The sequence below is a fragment of the Scyliorhinus canicula genome, chromosome 7 (assembly GCF_902713615.1).
Source record: "Scyliorhinus canicula chromosome 7, sScyCan1.1, whole genome shotgun sequence".
Classification (NCBI taxonomy): domain Eukaryota; kingdom Metazoa; phylum Chordata; class Chondrichthyes; order Carcharhiniformes; family Scyliorhinidae; genus Scyliorhinus; species Scyliorhinus canicula.
The window spans coordinates 50,404,539-50,428,645 of NC_052152.1; the positions used below are offsets into that span (position 1 = coordinate 50,404,539).

The 24,107-nt window shown below is 46.1% G+C and overlaps 1 protein-coding gene across 7 annotated transcripts in view; it reads left to right on the forward strand.

Moving 5' to 3' along the window:
- The first annotated feature begins 396 nt into the window (after positions 1-396).
- The window catches only part of tent5c (terminal nucleotidyltransferase 5C), a 30,821-nt gene continuing 7,110 nt past the window's right edge, over positions 397-24,107 (forward strand). The window contains exons 1-2 of one of the 7 annotated variants that reach the window (XM_038802001.1): positions 401-812; positions 13,498-13,597. The gene's annotated coding sequence lies outside the window, so the exon portion shown is untranslated. Of the gene's footprint in view, positions 813-1,923; positions 2,072-13,497; positions 13,598-14,191; positions 14,325-22,974; positions 23,201-24,107 lie in introns of those variants that run through there. The other 6 variants (XM_038802002.1, XM_038802003.1, XM_038802005.1 and 3 more) reach the window with 6 other exon arrangements.

The window sequence follows — 24,107 nt, forward strand, 5'->3', positions numbered from 1 at the left end:
GTATCAATTTGTTCCCAGAGAAATAAGCCCATTTCTAACAACCTTCAGCCTCGTCAACACTGTGCGAATAGGTCAAATGTGTCAAAATTGATTTAATGACGGGGAAAGAAGTGTCAACTCGAATGTCGATTTTAAAGAGGAAACAAATGGAAGGGGGGGGGGGGGGGAGAGAGACTGCAGGTAATACGTCACAACAAACTCGAACGGGACAACGTTAACAATATGACAATGGGGGGGGGGGGGGGGGGGGGGGGGGGGGGTCTGCTGCAACAGAGCAAGGTGCAGAGTGGGGGTACCGAGAGCTGGTCTCTTGTTCAGCACTTTCCAGGCTCTGCTAGGGATGTTGGGTTGGAGTGAGGGCAGGGGCGATGGGGAGGAAGCACGGGTTGGGAGAGAATGTTAAAAGCCAGTGGGCTGGCCCCCGATCGCTGCTGTTTGCTTGTGCCGACAGCAGAGGGGGCATTGTCACCAGCCTCAGACCGACAGGAAGCATTCAGCCCCGCAGGTCTGACGATTGCGTCTCCATGGAAATAAATTTACGTACGGATCACGGAGAGGTTTGCAAGCGGTGATCCCATTTATACAGACCGGTTCGGAGAGACAGATCATATTTATAAGTGGGCGAAAGGCGCAGAGGCGGAGAAAGAGCCTGACAAGTTAGCCGACTAGGACTTCACGTGCCACTGGACCCAGGACACTTTTTAAATTCTAAAACAAACATCATGTTTTATTTCACCTCCGAAGCTTTGGCCGCGACTTTCTGAACACCAAGAAGAAGTTTGGTCAGCAATTCCATTGCACTATTTGCAGGGGTGAGTAACACCGCGTAATCTAGCTGCATTTCAGTGTTACGAGCTGTCACATTTCACAGCAGGCAGCGCTACTGTTCATGCGCTGAATCAGCGAATACTATTTTTAAACAGCGACAGATAAGGATGCTAACACCTAATTTATACATAAGAGAGTCCGTATCTATATATAATGGATATGTTTAAATAAGGTAACGTTAATTAACAACTATTTTATTGCTTTGCAGCTAGGAAAGCATGTGTTGTCTTTAAAAAAAAATAGAATTAGCACCTTTTGCAGCTTGGCAGAATTACCAGAAAATGTACCCACCCAAACCAAAATCCAAGTTCTGACATTCGGAGGAGACGATGAGACCGATTCAGCGGCAGCGCCTAACGGTCATTTTACTCTTTGTACAATTCTAATACATTTTGGGAACGGTAAATATATTATCCACTGGTATCTACTATCCAACTGGAAGTTTCATTTTCTACAAGACTTGTTTATTAAGGCGAGATACGCAAAGCTGATACCAAAGTGTAGGAAGTAGTTCGAAAGCGTATTTTATGAAAAGATTCGAAGCAGTGCGCTCTTAAAAAGAAATAGTAAGCCGATTACCCCATGTATACAGTTATTAAGCGTTAGCATTGTGTAGATACACACATTGTGGGCCTATTCGTTAAAACTTAAACGCTGCCTTTAATCATTTGTAACCATTTAGAATGTGCAAAGTGGCATCTGGTGACAGATTTACTTTGAAGAACACATTGTTCCACAAAATATTAACAACGAAATCAAAATAAAGAACAAGTCCGAGGTTTGTCCCTGATTCTTTCCGTACCTTGGGCTGTGAGCATATCGAGCCCCTGTTTAAAATAGTACATGACGCGTGTGATATGGGAATGTATCATTAATCTATCAAAGCAATCCTGGAGTTACTTCGGTTCCTCTACGAAGGTGATAAGGGAAGTTGGGCGTGTGCGCACGAGCACTTAGTTGATCCTCTGGAGAACCGAAGAGCAAATAATACTAATTATAAACTCATTGGGGGGGGGGGGGGGGGGGGGGGGGTGGGAGCAGCTCCTTATACCTACAACCTGAAGCAGAGCTCATTGCGAATGATGCACATGTTCGAGAAGCTGTCACTCACTCAATAATTATCGCCCATCCCGTGGGTACTGCTTCAAACTACCGCTCTCCCTGCACAATTCCGAGTGCAATTGCGCCAAGCAGTTTTTTTTTAAAAGGAGGAAAATTCAAATCTTCAGTCGTATCAAAGAAGGTCTGTACTGTTGTTAATTCTCGTGAGACGCGGAGACTGAACGTACTTTGGTGGGATCTGGGTGTACAGTATTAACGTAAAAAAAATATTTAAAAGACAAGGTTCTTCACAAATCTGATTAGCAATGCAAGAACATTTTGTAACAGCAGACTTGGACGACTGAAACTTTAAAAAATCTTAAAATCGAGGAGGCTGAGCGCAGCCTGGTGGGGACAGAGGGTAAATACATGGAATAGGAAATACTTTCTCGCCCCGGAGCACCAGGACACAACCGACAGTGGTCAAGTTTACTTTCTACTGAATAGATCAGCTAGTCTCGCGTCTGCATCAACAAGTAATTTAAAACAGGAACGGGAGTAAACGCGCTTTGACAGTCACCGAGCTGTTTACAATAGTGAATGACGAGACATTTAAGATATGCGGTTGTTGAGAAGGTAGCCTTGCGGTACTAGAGGAAACGAGCTTGATTATGCCATGCTGTATTTTATAACGATCCCGCGAAGCATCTGGAGAATTTCATTCGTTAAAGGCGCTATATAAATGTAAGTGGTTGCTTGAGAATTCAAAAGATAATTATTGACAAAGCCCACTTCGTCTATCATAATTCATATGTCATGGGGATTCGAATGTATCTTAGATTCTTCTTTCTTGGATGGTTTGATTCATTGCGTCCATTACTCTTCCTGGAGTTGGAATGACAACGAATTCAATCTCGGTATGAAGCAGAAATTCCTGGAGAGCACTAGGGGCTGGTTTAGCACAGGGCTCAAAAGCTATCTTTTAAAGCACATCAAGGCAGGCCAGCAGCACGGTTCAATTCCCGTACCAGCCTCCCCGAACAGGCGCCGAATGTGGAGACTAGGGGCTTTTCACAGTAACTTCATTTGAAGCCTACTTGTGACAATAAGCGATTTTCATTTTTTTCATTTCATTAGACTGGTTTGTCTCTGTATTCTCCAAGTTCAACTCCTACAGTAAATATAAAGTGATTTTCGAATCAAAGTTTAAAAAAAATCTTCACACCATTTTATAATGATGTAACTTCATTTGAAGCCTACTTGTGACAATAAGCGATTTTCATTTTTTTCATTTCATTAGACTGGTTTGTCTCTGTATTCTCCAAGTTCAACTCCTACAGTAAATATAAAGTGATTTTCGAATCAAAGTTTTAAAAAAATCTTCACACCATTTTATAATGATATATGGTCACAACTAAGACCCAAGTGGACAAGCCCCAATTTATTTAGAACTCACATCCCCGGTATTGGGGCTCAGGTTGGTGGTTCTGCCCTATGTGAGGTATCTGATGATCACCATTGTGGGTGCAGTTCTAAAGCTGGAGTTTAAATACAGCAGGACATATTTTGACCCCCACATTGTCCTATAGCAGGTTGATTGCTCTTGGCTTGTGGAACCTTTGAAGCCTCGAAAGATCTTTCAGTTTTATCCTTGGTTATTTGCACACTTTTTCAAAACAAATCGAACTTCCCTTCCCGTCTGTCCTGCTTTACATATTCTCTGCATCACTTTCTATTGGTCGAGTCTACTCACCAAGGTATCTGGACCATAGACACATGGGAAATAGGAGCGGTAGCAGGCCATTCGGCCCTTTGAGCCTGCTCCGCCATTCAATGTGACCATGGCTGATCGTCCATCTCACTGCCATACTCCCGCCCTCTCCCCAGAGCTCTTTTATGGCTTTAGAGTCTAGAAATCTATCTATTTTTTACGTATCATAAAAGCCCTACAGTGCAGAAGGAGGCCATTTGGCCCATCGAGGTTGCACATAACCTCTAAAAGAGCACCAGACTCTGAAAGGATCCTCTTAAGGACTGATCAATTCTCTTCACACATCGTCTCTACTGAGTAGTACTACACTCCTGATGCCTGTGTCTATGTATTTACATTGTACATTTTACGTTTGCCTAATGTATTTTCCTTTCATGTAGGGAATGATCAGTCTGAGCTGCACGCAGAACAATACTTTTCACTGTACTTCCCTACAGGTGACAATAAACAAATCCAATCTAATCCACTCCCATCCCCATATATAACGTTTGGCCAATTCACCTAAACTGCACATCTTTGGACTGCATTCGACTCATTTCTACATGCCCCCAAGGAATCCCTTTACCCATTTTAGCTTGGTTCCACTTCAATACATTTACATTTCTTGTGTAAAATGTTCTCCACACACGCTCGAGGCACTACCACGTTCTCGTCTGTCAGCCAAGCAGTGGGATGAGGCCAATGTACCGGGCTGGTGGATGGGAAGGAAGCTGGTGCTTCGGTCATCTCTCTCCCCGAGGCACACCACCTGCTATTTCCCTCAATGACACGGCTAACATCTCCACCCAGCAACTCTTCAGTCAGTTTCTTGTCCATTCCAAAGGGGTTTTACCCCCACCCAGCCCCGCAGATTTGGGTTTATTTTAACCTTCTGCATGGAAGTTTAGTAAAATTTCTTTTTGAATGCGGGGTCACTGTCCTGTGGGCGGCCAGTCCGCAGCAGTGGTGGAAAATGACAGGCTCTTTCCCTCCCAAGCCCACTCTAATTGGTAAATGATCCTTGCAGCAAATCAATCCCACTCTTTTACGTTTTCCATTCACTTTCCAGAACCCACTCTAACATTGGCATCGTGGATTGTGAGCTCGATCCGGAGGGGCAATTATTTTCCTTCAATAAATACACTGATCCGCATGGCAATTGTTCCCTCAAATGCAACATGACCAATTGAAGCGCTGGAGTGTATTTCTTCATGGGGGGGGGGGGGGGGGGGGGGGAGGGGGCGGGGACGGTCTTCCACTCCGACTGTGCTCTGGGACGAGAAGATGATCCGCAATTTTGGATAAATCTCTCGTTTTCCTATTTTGTCCCTTTTTGCATGTATTCAGAGGCCGCACAGTCGGGTTCTGATTCACCATTTCCCTTTTCAAACTTTGCTCTGCTTATTTCCAATTGGGAACAAGACCGTCCTTTAAATGCGATCGGGGAGTGAATTGGCAACCAAACAACCAAACGTGCATTACACTTCAAAAACATAACTCTCCAGCGATGGGGACAAATTAATCCGTAGGTCCCACCAGCAGTAGGCGTGGGCATTCCCATCCAGGCAAAATAAAGTGAAGGATCTCCCCCACACCCCGCATTCTAACTCCCCCCCCATCATCTGCCCCCCGCCCACTTCTCTCCTCCCGACCCCCCTCCCTTCCCTTCTCTCTCCCGACCCCCCCTCACTTCCCTTCCCTCCTCCCGACCCCCCTCCCTTCACTCCTCCCTACCTCCCCTCCCTTCCCATCTCTCCTCCCGACCCCCCTCCCTTCCCTTCTCTCCTCCCGACCTCCCTCTCTTCCCTTCCCTCCTCCCGACCCCCCTCCCTTCACTCCTCCCGAACCCCCTCCCTTCCCTTCTCCCGACCCCCCTCCCTTCCCTTCTCTCCTCTCCTCCCGACTTCCCTCCTCCCGACCCCCCCTTCCCTCCTCCCGACCCCCTCCCTTCTCTTCTCTCCTCCCGACCCCCATCCCTTCCCTCCTCCCGACCCCCCTCCCTTCCCTTCTCTCCTCCCGACCCCCCTCCCTTCCCTCCTCCCGACCCCCCCTCCCTTCCCTTCTCTCCTCCCGACCCCCCTCCCTTCCCTTCCCTCCTCCCGACCCCCCTCCCTTCCCTCTCCGACCCCCGCCCTTCCCTTCTCTCCTCCCCCGACCCCCCTCCCTTCCCTCCTCCCGACCCCCTCCCTTCTCTTCTCTCCTCCCGACCCCCATCCCTTCCCTCCTCCCGACCCCCCTCCCTTCCCTTCTCTCCTCCCGACCCCCCTCCCTTCCCTCCCCTCCCCCCCCCCCTCCCTTCCCTTCTCTCCTCCCGACCCCCCTCCCTTCCCTTCTCTCCTCCCGACCCCCCTCCCTACCCCCCTACCTTCCTCCTGATCCCCCTCCCTTCCCTCCTCCCAACCCACCTCCCTTCCCTTCTCTCCTCCCGACCCCCCTCCCTTCCCTCCTCCCGACCCCCTTCCCTTCCCTCCTCCCGGCCCCCCTCCCTTCCCTTCTCTCCTCCCGACCCCCCTCCCTTCCCTCTTCCCGTCCCCATCCCCTCCCTTCCCTCCCTCCTCCCGACCCCCCTCCCTTCCCTTCTCTCCTCCCGACCCCCCTCCCTTCCCTCCTCCCGACCCCCCTCCCTTCCCTCCTCCCCGACACCCCCTCCCTTCCCTCTCTCCTCCACCCCCCTCCCTTCCCCTCCTCCCGACCCCCCTCCCTTCCCTTCTCTCCTCCCGACCCCCCTCCCTTCCCTTCTCTCCCACCCCCCTCCCTTCCCTCCTCCCGACCCCCCTCCCTTCCCTTCTCTCCTCCCGCCCCCCTCCCTTCCGTTCTCTCCTCCCGACCCCCCTCCCTTCCCTTCTCTCCTCCCGATCCCCCCCCCCCTCCTCCCCCCCTCCTCCTCCCCTCTCCCCCCCCTTCCCCCCCCCCCCCTCTCCCCCTCTCCCCCCCCCCCCCCTTCCCTCCCCCCCTCCCCTCCCCCTCCCGCCCCTCCCCCCTCCCCTCCCCCTTCCCTTCTCCTCCTCCGACCCCCTCCCTTCCTTCTCTCCTTCCACCCCTCTCCCTTCCCTCCTCCCCACCCCCTCCCTTCCCTTCTATCCTCTCCTCCCGACCCCCCCTGCTTCCCTTCCCTCCTCCCGTCCCCCTCCCCCCTCCTCCCGACCCCCCTCCCTTCCCTTCTCCCTCCCGATCTCCCCCCTCCCTTCTCTCCTCTCCTCACAACCCCATCCCTTCTCTCCTCTCCTCCCGACCCCCTCCCTTCCTCTCCCCCGACCCCTCTCCCTTCCCTCCTCCCGACCCCCCTTTCCCTTCTCTCCTCCCGACCCCCCTCCCTTCCCTCTCCCATCCCCCCTTCCCTTCCCTCCTCCCGACCCCCTCCCTTCCCTTCTCTCCTCCCGACCCCCCTCCCTTCCCCCTCCCGACCCCCCTCCCTTCCCTCCTCCCGACACCCCCTCCCTTCCCTTCTCTCCTCCCGACCCCCCTCCCTTCCCTCTCTCCCGACCCCCCTCCCTTCCCTTCTCCCTCCTCCACCCCCCCTCCCTTCCCTTCTCTCCTCCCGACCCCCTCCCTTCCCTTTCCCTCCTCCGACCCCCCTCCCTTCCCTTCTCTTCCTCCCGCCCCCCCTCCCTTCCGTTCTCTCCTCCCGACCCCCCTCCCTTCCCTTCTCTCCTCCCGATCCCCCTCCCTTCCCTTCTCTCCTTCCAACCCCTCTCCCTTCCTTCCTCCCCACCCCCTCCCTTCCCTTCTATCCTCTCCTCCCGACCCCCCTGCCTTCCCTTCCCTCCTCCCGATCCCCCTCCCCTCCTCCCGATCCCTCTCCCTTCCCTTCTCTCCTCCCGATCCCCCTCCCTTCTCTCCTCTCCTCCCGATCCCCCTCCCTTCCCTTCTCTCCTCCAGACACCCCTCCCTGCCCTTCCCTCCTCCCGACCCCCCTCCCTTCCCTTCTCTCCTCCCGACCCCCCCTCCCTTCCCTTCTCTCCTCCCGACCCCCCTCCCTTCTCTCGACCCCCCCTCCCTTCTCTCCTCTCGACCCCCCCTTCCCCCAACCCCCCTCCCTTCCCTTCTCTCCTCCCGACCCCCACTCCCTTTCCTTCTCTCCACCCGACCCCCTCCCTTCCCTCCTCCCGACCCCCCTCCTACCCCCCTCCCTTCTCTCCTCCCCTCCCCCCTCCCTTCTCTCGACCCCCCTCCCTTCTCTCCTCTCGACCCCCTCCCTTCCCCCGACCCCCCTCCCTTCCCCCGACCCCCCTCCCTTCCCTTCTCTCCTCCCGACCCCCCCCTCCCTTTCCTTCTCTCCACGCGACCCCCCTCCCTTCCCTCCTCCCGACCCCCCTCCCTTTCCTCCTCTCCTCCCGACCCCCCTCCCTTCCCTCCTCTCCTCCCGACCCCCCTCCCTTCCCTCCTGCCGACCCCCTCCCTTCCCTTCTCTCCTCCCGAACCCCCTCCCTTCCCTTCTCTCCTCCCAACCCCCCCTCCCTTCCCTTCTCTCCTCCCGACCCCCCTCCCTTCTCTCCTCCCGACCCCCCTCCCTTCCCTTCTCTCCTCCCGACCCCGCTCCCTTCCCTCCTCCCGACCCCCCTCCCTTCCCTTCTCTCCTCCCGACCCCGCTCCCTTCCCTCCTCCCGACCCCCCTCCCTCCCTTCCCCCCTCCCGACCCCCTCCCTCCCTCCTCTCCTCCAGACCCCCCTCCCTTCTCTCCTCTCCTCCCAACCCGACACATTATAGGAAGGATGTGGAAGCATTGGAAAGGGTACAGAGGAGATTTACAAGAATGTTGCCTGGTATGGAGGGAAGATCATATGAGGAAAGGCTGAAGGACTTGAGGCTGTTTTCGTTAGAGAGAAGAAGGTTAAGAGGGGACTTAATTCAGGTATACAAGATGATCAGAGGATTAGATAGGGTGGACATCGAGAGCCTTTTTCCTCGGATGGTGATGTCCAGCACGAGGGGACATAGCTTTAAATTGAGGGGAGATAGATATAGGACAGATGTCAGAGGTAGGTTCTTTATTCAGAGAGTAGTAAGGACGTGGAATGCCCTGCTTGCAACAGTAGTGGACTCGCCAACACTAAACGCATTCAAATGGTCATTGGATAGGCATATGGACGATAAGGGAATAGTGTAGAGGGACTTTAGAAGGGTATCACAGGACAGTGCAACATCGTGGGCCGAAGGGCCTGTACTGCGCTGTAATGTTCTATGTTCTAAGGGGTCATAGATTTAAGGTGAATGGTGGAAGATATGGGGGGGGGAGGGATGTCAGAGGTAGGTTCTTTACCCAGAGAGTAGTGGGGGCATGGAATGCACTGCCTGTGGAAGTAGTTTGAGTCGGAAAAATTAGGGACCTTCAAGTGGCTATTGGATAGGTACATGGATTACGGTAGAATGATGGGTGTAGTTTAATTTGTTCTTAATCTAGGACAAAAGTTCGGCACAACATCGTGGGCTGAAGGGCCTGTTCTGTGCTGTATTTTTCTATGTTCTATGTAGAGAAGAGTCAGCAGGATTATTATTCTATGGAATTTGTTTGCTGGGCAAACTTAGTTCTCTTTGTTCAAAGTCAGCTGAAAGTACACTTGCTTTGGCAATCCTTGCATGTGTTTCATCATTGATATAGACAGCTCAAGAGGGTGTGTTGCTGAGATAAGGGAACTTGCCTGCTGCTGACAGGATGATCGGATTATGGATTAAAACCTTATGTTTGAGATAAGGCTTTCATGGAGCTGGCTGGTGCATTACTTCAATTTGTGTGCGTTTATCATAAGGTTGAAGTTGTCACATGCATTGAAGAACAACTCTAAGCTACATTAGATGTCCACCTCTGAATTGGTATTTAGTGTGCAGTCATCAAAAAAAAAAAGAAAATTGGCAAAGTATGTCCTTGGAGACCTTGGTCTTCACCTGGATTTGTCTCAGATTGGGCAGCTTCCAATCCATTCAATATTTGATTTTGATGCCAGATTCATCACCATGGAAGTCACTGGAGAGCATGGTGGTGAAGGCAAGTTGAAGAGCATTGGCATTTGCACGCAGATTTGCTTAACTCCATTAATAACCAGGTTGAAGTCATACCTGGCACAAAGGAAGATGGTTGTGGTGGTTGGAGGTCAATCATCTCAACTCCAGGAGTTCCTCAGGGTAGTGTCCTAGGCCCAACCATCTTCATCTGCTCCATCACAAGGTCAGAAGTGGGGATGTTTGCAGATAACTGCACAATGTTCAGCACCATTCATGACTTCTTGGATAATGAAGCAGTCCATATCCAAATGCAGCATGACCTGCTTAATATCCAGACTTGGACTGACAAGTGGCAAGTTGCATTCACGCCACACAGGTGCAAGGCAATAACTATATTCTACAAGAGAGGATCTAACCACCGCCCCTTGGTATTCAATGACATTGCCATCGCTGAATCCCCCACAATCAACATCCGGGGGGTTACCATTGATCAGACACTGAACTGGACCAGCCACATTAACACTGTGGCTACCAGGGCAGATCAAAGGCTAGGCAGATATGCTACGGTGAGTAGCTCGCCTCCTTAATCCTCCAAAGCCTGTCCACCTCTACAAGACAAGTCAGGAGTATGATGGAATACTCTCCACTTGCCTGAATGAGAGCAGCTCCAACAACACTCAAGAAGCTCAACACCATCCAGGACGAAGCAGTCCGTTTGATTGCTCCCCCTTCCAAAAAGCATTCAAACTCCACACCACTGACGAACAGTGGCAGCCTTGTGTACCATCTACAAGGTGCGCTGCAGTAACTCACCAAGATTCCTTGGACAACACCTTCCAACCCTACGACCATTACCATCTAGAAGAACATGAGCAGGAGATACCTGGGAACCCCACCACCTGGATGTTCCCCTCCAAGTCACTCACCACCCTGACTTGGAAATATATTGTCGTTCCTTCACTGTCACTGGGACAACATCCTGGAACTCCCTCCCCAATAGCACAGTAGGTGTACCTACACCCCAAGGACTGCAGCAGTTCAAGAAGGCAATTCACCACCACCTTCTGAAGGGCAATAAATGCTGGCTTAACCAGCGACACCCACATCCTGTCAATGACAAAAAAAGAATGGGCCAGCAGACTAACCATCATAATATTGTCACAAGTAGGCTTACATTAACACTGCAATGAAGCTACTGTGAAACGCCCCTAGTGGCCACATTCTGTTGCCTGTTTAGGTACACTGGGGGAGAATTCAGAATGTCCAAATTGGCAGGACGTGCACAAGCTTGCCACCATGGAATTGTTAAAGCACTGATGGATTGTAGCTGAATTTCTCCATTACTTTCCAAAGGCCCTCACAGCTGAAAATGTCGAAGGCCTTGGTCAGGTTAATAAACACGGTGCAGTGGCCCATATTCTGTTCTTGGCATTAGTTCTAGAGCTCTGTGTGTGCAAAAAACCATATCAGTGGTTCCTGTATCTTCTCTGAAAGCTCTGGCAGTAGATCCTGGTTGGGGGCGGCACGGTGGCTAGCACTGCTGCCTCAGTGCCAGGGACCTGGGTCCGATTCCAACCTCGGGTGACTGTCAGTGCATTCTCCTCATGTCTGCGTGGGTTTCCTCCAGATGCTCCGGTTTCCTCCCACAGTCCAAAGATGTGCAGGTTAGGTGGATTGGCCATACTAAATTGTCCCTTAGGGTGGGGTTACAGGGCAGGGGATCTTCTGAAGTGTCGGTGCAGATCCGATGGGTCGAATGGCCTCTTTCTGCACTGTGGGGATTCTACAACGTGTTGCATTAGGTCATTCAGATGGATTGTGATGGCAAATTTCACAGCAAGGACAGATTTCTCTACATTTGTCACATGCTTGGCAAGTTTCTTTCCACTTTGTACTCTTTGGGATGCTTCCTTGCTCCCACATAGAGTTCAGTGACCTTCTTACCTCATACTAGGGAGGTAAAGTGTGGTCCTGAAAAAGGCAGTTCAAAGGGGCTGCTGAGTTCCACCTGTTTCCTTCCAGTGACAAATGGCCCTTATAGCCTGAGCCACCTGTGTACAGAATCATGGCTACAGCTCAGTGCTGCCTACATCACTCGTCCATTGCCACAGGGTAGATGATGAACATGACTTGTACATTAATTTGTTTATAGTGAAGGAGAGCTGTTCATCATCAACGTCACTCTCTGGCGGTCCTAATTTATCTTGGTCCAGTGGCAAGATGTGTCTAGATGGCTGTAGATAATTCCAGATGCAGAGGATGACCAGGATATCCTCTATTTCTCATCATGCTCTCAACATTCCATGGCATAGTGCTAAACCACCTTCAAGAGTGTTGGACCTGGAATAGTCTCACCCACCCAGACCACGGAAATCAGTCTTCGCATGCCGAGATAGTCAATCCCACAGTGGGTAAGAGACCTGGCAGTTACCCCGCACATGATCTGGCCCATTGGTTGGTGGCCACTGCTCCATGCTATCAGTTACTTGGAGCTGCACCTCCTATGATGCATAGAGGATGAACATAAGAAATGAGGCCTTATAGCTCCACCATTCAGTATGTTCTTGGATCATCCGCTGTCTCAACTTCATTTTTCTGCTCTTTCCTCATATTCCCTGTTTCTCAATGATGGTATGGAGTGTACAAGTATATTTTAGTCTACGATTTTAAAACTGGAGCTATAAGGATTTTAGCAGCATTGGGGCAGGTGAGAAGGAGGTCAGCAGCAATGTTGCTAGGGTGGAAGTAAATAATGGTATTTGTAATGAATAAAGTATAGAATTGAAAGCTCAAGGTCAAACAGAATACCAAGGTTGGGAATGATCTGATTCAACCCGACAGATTGACTGGCGGGGGGCGGGGGGGGGGGGGGGGGGGGGGGGGGGGGGTTGGGGAAGAGATAGAATCAAATCAATGGTAAATCTGGAACTAGCATAATGCTTCTGGCCACTATTTGATCTATAACTCACAAACCTTTAGCACGTTCTGATATTTGTTTTCAATTTCAGGTGTCGAGCATTTGCTTCAAAGAATCAAAAAGTGGTAGCAATAGTATATTGTCTGCAGACCTACTTAACCTGATTTATCAGTGGTTATTATTAAAAAGAACTTAAGAAATGTGAATTACATCTACCAGCAAACAATAATGTACCAGGTTTAATTTTCCTGAAACGCAAATCCTTATGATCCTTTTGTGGTGCTCTATTTCATAGTGTGGAGATTCCGTCGTTGGACTGGGGTGAGCACAGCAAGATGCCTTACAACACCAGGTCAAAGTCCAACAGGTTTGTTTGGAATCACTAGTTTTCAGAACGCAGCTCCTTCCTCAGGTGAGTCACCTGAGGAAGGAGCTGTGCTCCGAAAGCCAGTGATTCCAAACAAACCTGATGTTATAAGACTTCTTTTTGATAGTGGGTGTTGACCACAAGAATAAAATTGCAATACATTTCCTAATACATTTTCCAGGTAGTTAGGCTACCGGGCTAATTGGCATGGAAAATATAAATAATTACATCCTGGTGGACATATGTTTCATGGTTCTAACCAAAGCAGGAAGTACTCAAAAGTACTCAAGTGTCTGCGCTGACATTCTTTCTGCAATAAGTCCACCAAAAATGAACTCGTCAATCATCTGTTTTTTTTTTGGCGGGGGGGGGGGGGGGGGGGGGGGGTGGGGGGTGGGAGGGAGGAGTCTTTGCTATGCACAAATGGGATTTCACATTTGCTTACCTAATAGGGAATGCATACCAAAAGTAATTCAGCGATTATTAAGTGTCTTGTGATCTCCTGAAGAGATGACACAGCGCCATGAAAGTGTAAGCACTTGCTTTCTTAGGTACTGAGCTTCTAGAGATTTCACCTTGATGCAACGTTGTTAACCAGGGCTGTTTTGTATCATCAGCAAGCCTAGAATTTCTGCTTTTAATCTCTTCATTTAGATCATTTGTTGTGGATTGTAGGAAGTGGCGATCTAAGGATTGATTCCAGACTGAAAAAAAGTGTGACCAGCCACAAGTTATAAGCACACTCACATAAAAGGTATGTGATCGATCAAATGTAAGCAGCTGTAACAATGAGTGATTTATCTCAATGTTTCCTGACATGTATTCTATTTATAAGAGACAGCTAAAGAGCACAATGAAACAAAATATGAGGGAGCCATAGAGAGAAAAAGAGAACCAGGTGGATCGAGAGTGTAGACAATTCATAGAAAGGCTAGGCAAAGGGGACAGGTTGAAGAGATTATTATCGAAGAATGAACATAAATTTGTCATCTTACTTTTGTTAATGAGCAAAGCCATTGGAAATCAATTAACACAATCCAAAACCGTACTGTCTAAGTAAATAATCTCACAGACAGGTGATCTAATAAACAGTTTCACAAATGAGACAAACTCACGGATTACAAAGTCAAGAGTACATAACGGTCAGCTTCACAAGTATCAATAAATTTATACGACTGATATTTATGAAGTATTCTATCTATAGCGCTTATAAATACCTTATGAAAGGTGGAAAAAATATAATAATCGATGATTTTGTAGCTAATGAAATCAGTTGAAACTGGTTTATGATGTTGCAGTGATGTCATAGATGTAAAAATATTTTCATTCCTCTTGTTAACTTTCTTTGAGTGTTACCAGGATAACGTTAATCGTCCAGGGTATGGAGTTCCCATCTTTTTAAGATGCGTGAGAGCTATAAGTGCCTCAATGGCCACTGTTCTCACTTCTCCAAGCAGTAATGTAATCATTTATTGAAACAGGTCAGTTTGAGATCCATTCTTCTCCAGCAGTTACCGCTGATAAGCCAATATAAATGATTTTAAAAATACGATTTCAAGTATCTGGTATTATAAGCGTGAAACAGCAATTTGGAAATAAACTTGTATTTATATTTCTGTATCTTTCCAAAGGGCACAACCAAATTAATGTACAACGTTGTTCACAGGACACTACCAGCATGTAAACAGGAAATGGTTAAAGATGGGATTGACACTACCAGCATGTAAACAGGAAGTTGTTAGAGATGGGGTGTGGATTAATAGGGACATAATCAATCCTGAGAGATAAGATTAACTCACATAGAAAGGCATGGACTAGTCAGTGATAATCAGCACTGACTGAGGTCTTGCCTCACAAATTTGGTTGAATTTCTTGAGGAAGTGACAAGAAGGGTTGAGAAACGTAGTGCAGTAAATGTGTAAATGGATTTTAGCAAGGCATTTGACAAGATCCCACATGACAGATTGGTCAAAAAAGTAAAAGGCCATGGGATACAGGGCAGTATGGCAAACTGAATAACAAGTTGGCTTAGTAACAGGAAACAAAGGGTAAGGGTAATGGTCGAAGGCTACCCTTGTAAATGGAAAGTTGCTTGAAGTGGTGTTCCACAGGGCTTATAGTTGAGACCCTTGTTTCCATGGGGGCACAATTGGGAAATATGCGACAACACAATGATTGGCCGAGTAGCGGACAGTGTAGAGGAAAGCAATAATCTCAAATGATATAGATGGGTTGGCGATAAAGTGGCAGATGGAATTTAACACAGAAGAAGTGTGAGGTCATGCATTTAGGGAGGTCAAACAGTTAGGGAGTACACAATAAATGGGAATATACAAAGAGGGGAAGATGAAGTGAGAGATTTTGGCGTACATGTACAAAGGTCCCTTAAGGCAACAGTTCAAGTAGACAAGGTTGTAAAGAAAGCATATGGAATGTTCTCCATTGGCAGAGGTATAGAATATGAAGGTAAGGATATAATGTTGGAATTTTACAAAACATTGGCGAGGCCACAACTTGAGTTTTGGGTGAAATTCTGCTCGCCACATTACAGGAAAGATGTAATTGCTCTGGAGAGAGTGCAGAGATGGTTTACAAGAATGCTGCCAGGGCTAGAAAAGTGTAAGTACAAGGAGAAACTGTTTAGGTTGGGGTTATTTTCCTTGGAATAAAGTTAGGCTGAGGGGTGACTTAATTGAGGTGTTTAAAATTCTGAGAATAGATAGAGTGGACAGGATATAATTGTTTCCATTGGTGGAGAACTCTAGAACCAGGAGGCATAGATTCAAGATAAGTGGCAGAAGCTGTAATGGGGACATGGGGAAGAACATTTTGTGCAGAGGGTAATGGGAGTCTAAATTTCACGGCCCGAGTTGGTGGCGGAGGTACAGACCCTGACTCTTTTAAAAAGTACCTCGATCTGAACCATAAGCATCTAAGCTACAGGGAGATGGACCGGGTACAGGAAAGTGGGATTAGAAAGAGCACTGGGTGTCCTCAAGTTGGCATGGACAAGACTGGTCGAATGGTGTCCTTCTGTACTGCAACTTTTCTATGGATCTATGGAAATGTTAGAATACTTAATGATTACGTTGTGTCCGTGTTTACTAAGAAGAGGGTGCTGAGAAAATGTTGGTTGAAGTAGACATAGACTTTACAGTGCAGAAGGAAGCTATTCGACCCATCGAGTCTGCCCTTGGAAAGAGCACCCCACTTAAGCCCACACCTCCGCCCCATACTTGTAACCCAGCAACACCACCCAACCCCTTTGGACACTAAGGGCAATTTAGCATGGCCAATCCACCTAACCTGCACATCTTTGGACTGTGGGAGGAAACTGGAGCTCCCAGAGGAAACCCACGCAGACATGAGGAGAATATGCAGATTCCGCACCACAGTGACCCAAGCCGGGAATTGAACCTGGGACCCTGGAGCTGTGAAGCGACAGTGCTAATCACTGTGCTACCGTGCCGCCCGATAGGCTAGCATAATGGCAGAAAGTGGCAGATGAAATTTAATACAGAGAAGTGCGAGGTGATGGCATTTTATCGGAAGGGCTAGGGAGATAAAACAAACAATCATACAGTTGTAAATAATGTCAGGTACTGAGGAATTTGTGTGTTTCCATATTTAGATTTTTAAAGGTGACAGAACATGTCAAAAAAGTGGTTTGTAAAGCATGGGATCTTGTGCATCATGAGTGGAGGTATCTTTATAAAGTTATGGTTAAGCAACAGATAAAGTATTATTTCCAGTTCTGGTCACAAATCTTTGAGAAGAATGTGAAAGTCCTTGAGAGACTGCTGAGGAGATTTACCAGAATGCCTTAGGGATGAGGGAATTTAGCTACGGTTAGGTTGGAGAAGCTAGGGTTGTTCTTGGAACAAAGGAGGTTGAGGGGAGATTTAACAGAGGTATACAGTGGCTGATTTTGATAAGGTGGACAGGAAAAAGGTGTTGCCATTCGTCATGGTGCAAGAGCTTGGGGATACCAATTTAAGCCTTTGGGTGGGAGAGAAAGGGGAGATGTGAGGAAGTACCTTTTGACATAGTGAATGGTAATGACCTGGAACTCACTTCTTAGGATGAATGATTTCAAACTAAAATTGGATGGACAGTTGTGAGCAATAAAGTCAGAAGGACTTATGGGGATAGAACAGCAAACTGGGACCGACTGAATTGCTCTGCAGAGACCTTGCATGTGCTTGATGTACCAAATGGTCTTCTTCTGCACTTTAATGACTCCACAATTCTTCAGCTGTGTAGGTGAGCCACAAAGGAATCCCAATGTTTAATTGCTAGTGTTTACTCAATCAGCTGATTGTCATAGGGATGTCATGGGGATGAGAATAGAGAATGCTAAAATTGAAAATCGTGCCTGGTTTTCTGTTCCTGATCACTCTCCCAGGATCCCTGCTGCAACAAGTGTGTGTGAATGGATGTTGGCTGAGAAAACAATTGACTTTGACTGTTATAGCCAAAGAGTCTACTGACACTGTCAAAAAGTTACAAATTTAAAAAAAAATTTCTGCAAGATATTGGAGAATGAGTAACTGCAGTGAAATCACTCTTCAGCCAAGGGTCAACATCTCGATAAGATGTGGAGATAACAAAGAAAATGGGTACTTGAATTGCTTCCATTATATATTGCTTTCTCCCTCCATAAAAATGGGCAGTTAGGTATAATGCATTTAAAAAAAAAAAAACATCTTTGGGTCTTCCCTTTTCAACATCAGTAGTAGCTCAGTCGTAGCCAGCCCTATCATTTTTGAATCAGGATGTCATGAGCACAAGCTGCACTCCAAGTATTTGAGCAAATACTTGACATTCAATGGCATTACTATCGTTGAATCCCCCACAATCAACGTTCTGGGAGTTACCATTGATCAGAAACTGAACTAGCCATATTAATACTGTGGCTGTCAGGGCAGATCAAAGATTAGGAATCCTATGGAAATAACACCTCCTGACCCCCAAACCCTCTCCACCATGTACAAGGCACAAGTCAGGAGTGTAATGGAATACTCTCCACTTGCCTGGATGAGTGCAGCTCCAACAACACTAAAGAAGCTCAAACCCATCCAGGACAAAGCAGCCAGCTTGATTGCTCACCCTTTGACAAACATTCAATCCCTCCACCACTGACAAACACTGGCAGCCATATGTACCATCTTCAAGATGCACTGCAGGAACTCGACAAGGTTCCTGAGGCAGCACCTTCCAAACCCATGACTGCTACCATCTCGAAAGACAAGAGCAGCAGATGGGTGGCACAGTAGCACAGTGGTTAGCACTGTTGCTTCACAGCTCCAGGGTCTCGGGTTCGATTCCTGGCTTGGGTCACTGTCTGTGCGGAGTCTGCACGTTCTCCCCGTGGCTGCGTGGGCTTTTCCCAGGTGCTCCTATTTCCTCCCACAGTCCAAAGATGTGAAGGTTACGTCAATTGGCCATGCAAAATTGCCCCTTAGGTGTCCAAAAAGGTTATGTGGGGTTGCTGGGTTATGGGGATAGGGTGGAGGTGTGGGCTTGAGCAGGGTGCTCTTTCCAAGGGCCGGTGCAGACTTAATGGGCTGAATGGCCTCCTTCTGCACTGTAAATTCTATAAGATACCTGGGAACCCCACCACCTGGAGGTTTCCCTCCAAGTCACTCACCACTCTGACTTGGAAATATATCCCTGTTCCTTCACTGTTTCTGGATCAATGTCCTTGTGCTCTCTCCCTAACAGCACTGTGGGTGGTTCACGAAGACAGCTCACTACCACCTTCTGCAAGGCAACAAGGAATGGGCAATAAATGCTAGCCTAATCAGCAATGCCCACATTCTGTAAATTACTATTTTTTAAAACTTAAGCTGCTACTTCACTACAGTGCTAATGAAATGCTGTCTGTGAGAGGTGCTATCTCCCAGATGAAATGTCAAATCAAGGCACTATCTGCCTATGCAAGTGAATAACATATCATGTCACCATCACAGAAGAGCAGATAACTTATCTTAGTGCTCAGTCCAATATTTATCCCTCAACCAATCCCACCAAACACAGATCTTCTGGTCATTTATTGCGCTGAGGTTTCTGGAAGATTGAGATGTACAAATTGGCAATTGCATTTTGTTTTAAGGTAGTGACTACACTTAAATAATTAATTGTGAAGTACTTTAGAATATTTCTAAGAATATAGTAGGTGCTTGTATAAATGCAGTTTATTTCATTATTATTTAGTTATGCAAGTTAAACAGCTGTAAATGTAATTTTCTTTGAGAAAACTGTTCCTTGTTCATGCTGTCACATGAAGTTCTTACTGATGAAACCTGCTGAACCTTAAGACATTTGAAACTAGAATGAATCAGCTCCAAAGCGTCTCATATAGAATCTTGCAGCACAGGAGGCGGCCACTCAGCCCATCGTGTCTGCACTGGCTCCCGAAAAAGTCCCATTTCCCAGCTCCATCTCCATAGCCGTCTAAATTCATCACTTCCAAATATATATCCAGCTGTCTTCTGAAATCTCCTATGGAATTCGCCTGCATCAGTCTCTGTGGCTGCACATTCCAAATCCTAACAACTCTAAAGAAATGTATCCTCACCTCAATCCTAACTCTCTTGCTGACCATCTTAAAATTAGGACCCCTAATCACGGACTTACCAACTAGTGGAAACAGAATATCCTTACTCTGTCAAAATTGTTCATAATTTTGAACACCTCAGTAAAGTCACCTTAGAATCTTCTCTACTCAGAGAACAAGCCCAATCTCTCTAATCTTTCATTGTGTCTAAAATTCCTCACTCCTGGTGTCATTCCAGTAAATCTCCTCTGCACTCTCTCTCCAAATTTAACATCCTTCCTTCAATAAGGTGCCCAGAACTGAACACAATATTCCAAATGCGGCCTGACCAATGACTTGTAGAGGCGTTGTATCACTTCCTTGCTTTTATACTGTATTTATAAACCTAAGGATCCTAGAAGCTTTCTTCACAACTATTTTGTTTAATTTCATTTCATTTCATTTCAACTTGCCTGGCCACCTTCAGAGAATTATGCACTTGAACCCCCGGAGGTCCAGCTGCTCCCGTACTCCCCTCAAAAATTGCACCATTGAGCCTGTATTGTCTCCCCATGTTTCTCCTCCCAAAATGCATTACTTCACATTTCACTGCATTGAAATTCATCTGTCAGTTGTCTGCTCATTGGCCAACTTGACAATGTCCCTGTGAAGTCGCTCAGCGTCATCCTCACAATTCACTCTCGCTTAGTATCTGACATATTTTGTCTCTAATTCGTATTACAATGGACTCAGATAAAGTGAAACTCTATTTGTGCAAAAATAAAAATGGCTGATGTCCTAATGAATTTATCATGACTAAATTAAATACCACTCAGTTCAGGGCAATTAGGGATGGGCCAGAGATGCCCAGATCCCATGAATGAATAACAAAAAAAAAACCACACAATGTTCCTTTTATACATAAGATATTACCTATTTACAATTTATTTTCTGAGAGAAACTAACCATTGCTCATCTCATAACTGTTAATTTTAGCTGCTAGTTCAAGCCCCACCCCAGAATCTGAGCACATAATGCAGGCTCACACTTCTTTGAGGTACTGAGGGAGTGCTGCAGTATCTTTTTGATGGGACTTTAAACCAAAACCACATTACCACAGCGCAATGCAAAAGAAAAGTTGAGGAGTTCTAATGCCCTGGCCAAGATTTTTTTTCTCTCTAATAAACATCACGTGTCACATTGCTGTTTGTGGCCCCTTGCTATGCACAACTTTGTTGCTCCATATCCCGACATTACAACAATAGCTGCACTTCAAAAATCTTCATTTGGTGTAAAAAACTGTAGGGCACTCTTGGGAGATGAAAGGTGTTATACAAGTGCAAGTCCTTTCTTTTATAATAAAACAGTGGAATGTGCCTCACAGATCAATGAAAATTGATGTGACTGGTAAAAGTACTTAATCTCTGTCTGGCCACCGTGCTACATATGTCAACTGAGTCACTGATATGCTGCTGCATTCAGCATGCTACTGCAATTTATTGGCAGAGGGAATCCCATATGATTATGCTCTGGTACACACTTGACATCGTAAACCCTGTTGAAGCATTAAATCTAATCTAATACTGGCCTAGTACTGCATCCAATGAACATATTCTTTGTGGAACACATGGTGGGTTGTGCAGGTACTACCCAGTGGATTTAACTGATACCAGGCAGAAGAGACTCAAGATTAGCTGGTGTCCAAAGGGACACCCTTTCAGAACATCAAAATGATTTGTATGCCATTTAAATAGGAAAAATAGGCTCGCTGTCTCGTAATGTCTTTCAGAAAAAACATGTACTATGGATGAAACACAGTGAAACCCTAAGCCAGGAGCCTGATTTGCTTAGCAGAGAACAAACCTGCTATGCGCCTGTAAACATTTTTTTCAATACATAAGGAATGACTTTCCAGCCAAAGTTCATATGTTCTATAATAAGTAAATTAATTAATGTTCCATGTTTATTATGCAAAAATGTCTTGTTCCACACGTCCAGTAGCATTTATATGAAACCTTGTGGGCCACTTGCATTTTGGTATTCAGATATTTTTGCCTTTCAGATTTACCACATATATGGCATTCCAACAATCTAAGTCTAGGCCAGCGATAGTCCACAAATACAAGGTTATTTCTCCATTTGCCAACTCTCACACACCCGACGTCTTACTTGTTATTACTTATTACACCTGTAAAGTATTAACATTTCTTTATTAACAAACAAATTAACTGCATAGCCATTCAAAGAAAGGTTTGGGCATTAGATGTGTACGGTTTTAGGATATTTGGGGAAAGGATAGTTGACCTGTATTAAAAGAAGCCATCATAAATGATAGCAATTCATTTCCCAAGATCACCAAAAAAGTGATTGATAACAAGGACGACTTTCACTATTTCATTGATAAAGTAGAATGCGAAGATTCTTTAGTTCAGAATTTAGTGGCAGGACAATGTCTGTGCCATGGAATTAGTAAGTGACATACACTCATGATGATGGTGTCCTCAACAGGAGCCTGAAGGAACGATCAACCATTTCTCCAAAAGGGGTTGCTATTCCCCCAACAAGACTGCTCACCTTAGCCTGTGTTAGATGGCTAGAGTGGGATTAACAGAGCAGGTGGTTACTGCTTTTTCTAAAAAGGCTGGTTTAGCACACTGGGCTAAATCACTGGCTTTTAAAGCAGACCAAGGCAGGCTTTCACAGTAACTTTATTGAAGCCTACTTGTGACAATAAGCGATTTTCAATTTCTAATGACCTATGAAAAGAGGCACTGGATTCAACTGAATATGACCTTTTTAAAAATTCATCCTTTTTTAAAAAAAGGAGTACAACAAACAAAATGACAACCATAAACAAAGGAAGAAAGAACATTTCTAAAACTTAATGTTAAATATTGCTCCCATTGTCAACTAAACACTCCAGTCTCTCCCTGGGGATATTTGGGTGCGGACAAGATTATGGAGGCAAGGCCATCCCTAACTTGGTCCTCCAATTCAAACATCATAAGTGCGTTGGACTCAGATGGAGCCAGAAGCAGAGGAGTAGCCCTGTCAAATGGTTGAACAGAGTTTGTGACCTTTCACACAAATCTCATCTGGAATACAGTTGAACACATGAAGAATAATAGAGCAAGGAGGGAGAATAAAACTTTGTAGAACTATATTTAAAAGATGATGAATGTGCTTTTTAAAGGAAGTACAAAAATATACACAAAGACAAACTTATTTTTGATTAACAAGGAACATGAAGCTTGTAATATTTTGGCTACAAATCACTTGAAACATTATTTATTGCATTTCAATGCCATTTATTGCATTTTCTTGTTCATTAAACAAAGTGCCTCTTTAAATTCCGCTCTTCTCATTGTGTACTAACTGTAACAAAGATGAAGTTGGATAACAGCCTAAATAATGCCACCTTCTTTCTTTGGCAATATGATGCTTATCCCAAAAGCTCCCAGGAGTTCACCCACCTCTTATCATTTAAACAGCTGCCAACAGCACGTGAACTGGCAGCCAATCAAGAGGGCCGCTCGGATTAATCCCGATTAACTCCTTTGCAACAAAATAGTGCGGACAAAGAAGTAAAGCGCGTGAATAGACTTTAATTCAGGACACATTAGCACAAGGTAACCAGAGCAGAGGCACTTCCTGTCGAGGATGGGTCTTGCTCGCCTATGCTGCAGGTGTGTTTAATGCGGTGGAGAGATACAAAAATGTTTGTCTGTGAAATGGTCCGAAATCTATAAATTGCGGTGGAGCGGGCAGGCTGGAAAGGTACTCACTGAACTGTAGAGTCTGTTCTGTCCGCACGGAAATGTGGGTGGTACCAGCTTCTGACTTACTGTAGCTCTAGTTAAACAGAAGGTTGTAAGGAACTGCAGTAGTATTGCTTTTTCATCTTTTTATTTCACCATTGCTTTTTTTGTGTGTGCAAGAAATTCCGGCAGTCATTCCGTCGTCCTGTTAGTTGACAAATGGTACTTGGGTAATAGGATGGTTTTAAGTATTTGACTTTAAAGATGCAACATTAATAGCTTGTTTTACCAGTTTAATCTCTTTTTTGCGTTATTGATAAAATTAGTTCTCACGCTTTTATTATTCTTACCCCGCCCATCAACTAATTACTTACTTTAGAAGGTAAAGTTAATTGGTTAGTAATGTGCTCGTTACTCTAGTCACATATGACTTTGTTGCTTGACTGTTATCTTTCCCTCTAATTTTGTGACGACTTTATGAGGATGTGTGGGTTAGTAATGTGGGCAACATAGCTAAATAATTCTGCTGAATTATGTCTGTGAACAATCACTAATTTTGGTTACTGTTTGATGCTTCCGAATTCACTTTTTGGGGGTAAGTACTTTGGGGTTACTTAATGACCACAACAGGGGAAAAACACATTTAGGTATGAGCTGACGACTTATTTAATCAATACGTTCTTGCTCATTTTGCCTTGCTTGAATGTGTTCTATATTATTTCAGAGGGCTGTGATTGTAGCCAGCAAATCTTGTATCAAAATAAGTGTGAAAATTAAATGGTTAAATTTAGATCTAATTGACATTGTCTGCTTTAGTTATTTCTGAGAATGTATGTAGAGGCATGTGGTCCCACACTGCATTAAGTGTGATTATGTAAATAATTTGAATTTTTCAAAACTAGCAATTTGTATTACCGGGGTTCAATGCAATCCAGTAAAGAGTTATTTGTCTTGTTAATTCTCTTCAG